We start from the raw sequence: 4817 nt of genomic DNA, 5'->3' as shown, positions 1-4817 counted from the left end.
AAAAAAAAAAAAAGTTAATTTCTTTTCTGTATATGAAACCATTCGTTATGGCACTATTCACCTATAAGTAGTTTAACAAAACCGCCTCTTGCAAAAACCACTCAGTGAAACCAAGGTTTGCATTTATAGGTAGGAAGAAAATTCTTTTTTTCTTTTTTTGGTACTGGAGACAACCCAGAGCCTTCGCATGGAGCTGTATCCCCCGCACTTTTTTATTTTTTGAGACAGTTCTCGTTAAGTCACTGAGTTGCCCAGACCTGAGCTCACAACCCTCCTGCCTCAGCCTCCCAGAGTACTGGGATTACAGGCATGTGCCACCACTCCGTGCTGAAAATTCTAAATATACACCTAGTCATTGTCACCAGTGTGTGGTTCCCAGGGATCAGAGGTTAGATGACCTATAAGAAAACAGGCAGCTAGGTGTGGTGGTGCACACCTATAATAGCAGCACTCGGGAGGCTGAGGCAGGAGGATCGTTGCAAGTTCGAGGCCAGCCTGGGCTACAAAGTGAGCTCAAGGCTAGCCTGAACTGCATAATGAGACACTGTCTCAAAAAAAAAAAAAACGAAGAAGAAGAAGCAAACAGGCAAAGTAATGCTGAATGTAAATATCCTTTAACAAAATGGAGCCGGGCAGCCCTGTAATCCCAGCCCTCTGGAAGGCTGAGCCAGAAAGATCACAGTTTGTAGTTCAGCCTGGGCAATGTAATGAGACCCTGTCTCAAAAAAAAAAAAAAAAAAAAAAAAAATTAAAAAGGGCTGGGGATGCAGCTCAGTGTGAAGGCCCTGGTTTCAATCCCCACACTGGAAAAAAAAAGGAAACTAATTTAAATAGCCTGAATGTAAAGTACTAGACAGCGCAGGGTGGGCTAGGACACCGGTGAGGGCAAAGGCCAGTCCCCCGGCTGCGGTAACGGCCGCGCACGCCAGTTTAGGGCACATTAATGGCATCTCAATAAAGCTGGTTTAAAAAGCACAGTGCAGCAGCCACCCTAAAGACTGTGCTCCTCGGCAGGGTGTGAAGCACTGGCAGAGCCACGCAGTCCTTCTCTGGTTTCACTATAAAACACCCAGGCCGGTGACACGTGGGGCCTCAGGTAGCAGCACCAGGATCCGGCTGAGCTGGGCTGCCCCATGCCCTGGGCATCTTGGCAGGGGAAACCACACGGGCATTGAGGGCTAACCCTGCTCAGCTCTGCCCGGGTGGTTTTGCACAGGGTCTTGCTGTGTAGCCCATGTTGGGCTCGAACTTGTGAGAATCCTCCTGCCTCAGCCTCCTGAGTGCTGGGATGACAGGCACGCACCACTCTGCCCGGCCTGGTGGGCTGGGATTCTGAGGACCTGGGATGGAGGTGCTGATAGGCAGTACTTGGGGCTGCACCTCCTTGATCGTGTTCCTGGGCTGAGGGCCCATGGGTCCCAGGCTCGGGCACCTTCCTAAACCGCTCGTGGACACATTGGCCTCATAGGCGCAGTGACCTCTGACCTCTGCTCTCGCCTGGCCTGGAGAGAATTTGCGATCCCAGAACCTGATAGGAGAGACAAGAGGCAGAAATAATAAACAAATACTGAGCGGAAATAATAAGACGGCTTGTGATAAGGCTGAGTGTGTGACGGATTGGTCAGGAGCTCCATGTGCACACCGGGGCTGCAGGCGCCACCTTCGAAAGGTGGGAATTTACATGGGCACCCTGGGGCCAGGGGCAGGTCTGAGAACAGAGAGAGCCACGGTGACTTCTGTGGGCTGGCGTGGAGAGGGGTGGGCTGTTTCCAGAGGGAAATTGCAGCCCCAGGCCTGTCCCTGCAACTTCCTGCGGGTGGCAGCCACTGTCAGACTTGAGGGAGGGGTGCTAGCTTCCAGGAGGGAGGCTCCTCCCCGGTGAGTCAGGATGAGCGTCTCTTGGGAGGCCTGACTCCAGCTGTCTGGGGACAGAGGTGGCTAAGCTGAATGGGGTGGCATATGCCTGTCATCCCAGCACCTGGGAGGCTGAGGCAGGAGGATCACTATGAGTTGGAAGCCAGCCAGGAGGACATGGCATGAGCTTGTCTCAAAAAGAAAGAAAATCAAGCAAAAGGTGTTTTAGAACTGGACACATGAGAAAACCTCCTCCTGTCTGTATCTCCTCTCTCCTTATTCTACCTTTCCTTCCACTGTCATTCTTGCTTTCTTTTTTGGTTTATTTATTCATTTATTTACTTTGGTACCGGGAATCAAACTCATTATTTTTGTTTTGAGACAGGGTCTCACCCTGTAGTCCAGGCTGGGCTTGAACTCGTGGCAATCCTCCTGCATCAGCCTCCTGAGTGGCATGCACCTGGCCTGGCTGACCCTTTATCTGCTGCACCGTGAACCTGACCTCCAGCCCAGTTCCTGAAGTGGAGCAGGAAGAGCCAAGAAACTGGGGCAGAGGAAGATCCGTGGGGCTGATGGGTGACGAGCATCTCCCTGGGGGCGGGGTGGGGGCTGGGACACCTCAGGGTGGGCTCCTGGTCCCTCTGGCCAGGACTGCTCCACTCTCACTCCTCCAACAGTCAGTTCCTGTAGCCCCTACCCCAGAGCAGTCAAACTGGGACATCTGTCAGGGGACTGGCTTGGCAGCCGGTGTTTACCAAGCGCGTGCCGTGCACCAGGCGGATTCAAAGTGCTGGGAGCAACGGCGCCCAAAGCAGAGACCTTCGGCTTCAGGCACCTGTGCAAGCCCACAGCTGCAGAACAGTGTGTTAAAAAAAAAATGCAACGGCCATCAGGTGCGTGGGCGCACCCCTGCCATCACAGCACCAGGGAGGCTGAGGCAGGAGAACTGCAGGGAATTGGAGGCCAGGCCTAGGCTATATAGTGAGACCCTGTCTCAAACAAAGAAAAAAATGATATTGCTGGGCTGAAGAGGAAGTGCACCTTCCATGCACCGACTTTCCTGCCGTGGCCTGTGGTTTGTTTTCCACCCGCTGTCTGTAGGTCCCCAGTAGTGTGTACCCCGTCACTAGTGGGATCACTGAGCCGCTTGTTATCCTAGCCCATGAGGACCCGGCACTGCTGTTCCCCGGAGCCAGACCTGAGCGCCTCCATGGGGCGCTTTCTTACTGGGGAGATTGTGCTGTCTGGGGCACAAAGCACGCCCAATAGGGGCGGGGCTTACCAGGGACACCCCACCCCTCATTTCAGCAGTAAGAGGGAGAACAAGCCAGGAGCTGCTATTTGTTTTTTTTGAGGGGGTAGGAAGGGGGGCGACGCGGTCTTATAGTAGTCTGGGCTGGCGTGCAGAACATGAGCATTCCTGACGATCCTCCTGTCTCAGCCTCCTAAGTGCTAGAATGACAGGTGTGGGCCACTACGTCCGCTGGAAACTGCTCTTTGTAAAGGCTGAAAGAGATGGAAGGGACCAGAAAGGGGCACGCTTGGGGTGGACACAGCTCTGTCTACAAGGGTGTCGCAAGGCTGTTGCCTGGCGCGTGTGACCAGAGTGCTTGGCAAGGGCCTGCTGCCGATCCCTGGACGCTAGGCCGACTCTATCACCTGAGCGCTCCCACGTGGCTCTGGCTCTGGGCCTGGACCTGTGGGAGGCAGGTTCCGGGCGGGCTGGCAACCTGTTTTCAGCAGCGCGCAAGAGCCTGGGCGCCCCAGTCTGGCCTGAGAACAAGTCTATTGCTCTGCAAAGAGCGGAGAGGTGGGCGGCGGCAGGGCTGGGTGGACGGGCTGCAGGTGGCCCAGCCGCGCTGGACCCTGTGGGCAGGCGTCAGCTCAACCCTGACCTGCCCGGTGGGTCGTGGAGCAGGGCCAAGTCCTGAGGCTGTGACAGAATGCCTCCCGGCCCCTCCGGTCACCGTTTCACCTTCTTATCGCGGAGTAGCAATTTCGAACCAGCCTGCGCAATTCAATAATTTAGCGAGAGCCTGTCTCAAAATACAAAATAAGGAGGCCAGAGGATATATCTCATGTGCAGGTCCAAGGTTCAATTCCCAGTGCCTTTATTTTATTTTATTTTATTTTTTCTTTGTCTTTTTGAGACAGGGTCTCCCTATGCAGTTCAGGCTGGCCTTGAGCTCACTTTGTAGCCCAGGCTGGTCTCGAACTCGCAACAATGCTCCTGCCTCAGCCTCCCGAGTGCTGGGATTGCAGGTGTGCGCCACCACGCCCGGCTCCAGTTCCCAGTGCCTTAAAAAAAAAAAAGCGGTATCACCCACTAGGTTTGGTACAGCAGACTGCAAGCACAGGCCACGGACGTCAAATTTTCCCGCGTGAGATGAAGGGGCAGCCAGGTCCCCCAAGCAGCACAGCAGCCTCGCAGGCGCACCCCCTACGTGCACGACCCCACCGGGCGACGGACTGTCCAGCCCCGCCGCGATCAGGCCACGACACCAGGCCGCGCACGCTCTGCTCGCGGCAGCCCCGCCCATCTCCCCACCCGAGGCCCCGCCCACTCCCTGCTGCCCAGATCCCCGGCGGGGCCTCCAGACTACAAGTCCCAGAAACCTCCGGGAGCCGGCTTAGAGGTGGGGTCGGCGCGGCAGCCAATGGGGAGGAGCCTTGGCTCTCAGGCTAGGGATCGCGTGTGGCCAATCGCGGCGCCGCGCTCGGCGTGAGCCGATGCGGGCGGGGCGGGGCGCGCCGGACCCGGACAAAAGCCGGATCCCGGGCGGCCGCTGGCGGCCGGAACGCGGGCGCTGGCGAGCGTTCTGGAGCGGAGCTTCAAGGAGGCGTAAGTGCGCGGCGGTTCCCGGCGGGCGGGCGGGCCCCGTCCCGGAGCTCCAGCCTCTCCTCCCAGCCCGGAACCGTGTGGGGCGCGCGGCTGCGTCCGCCCGAAGTTTAGGGTCCCGCCC

At 56.8% G+C, this 4817-nt stretch overlaps 1 protein-coding gene across 2 annotated transcripts in view; it reads left to right on the top strand.

The window, feature by feature from the left end:
• The first annotated feature begins 4589 nt into the window (after positions 1-4589).
• Acly (ATP citrate lyase) overlaps positions 4590-4817 on the top strand; it is a 32916-nt gene continuing 32688 nt past the window's right edge. For both annotated transcript variants that reach the window (XM_005394423.2, XM_005394422.2), the window contains exon 1: positions 4590-4696. The gene's annotated coding sequence lies outside the window, so the exon portion shown is untranslated. The remainder of the gene's footprint in view (positions 4697-4817) is intronic.

This window comes from Chinchilla lanigera, unplaced genomic scaffold (genome assembly GCF_000276665.1).
Source record: "Chinchilla lanigera isolate Chin_1 unplaced genomic scaffold, ChiLan1.0 scaffold00050, whole genome shotgun sequence".
In the NCBI taxonomy this organism is placed as follows: domain Eukaryota; kingdom Metazoa; phylum Chordata; class Mammalia; order Rodentia; family Chinchillidae; genus Chinchilla; species Chinchilla lanigera.
This window is presented reverse-complemented; position numbering and strand designations above follow the sequence as displayed.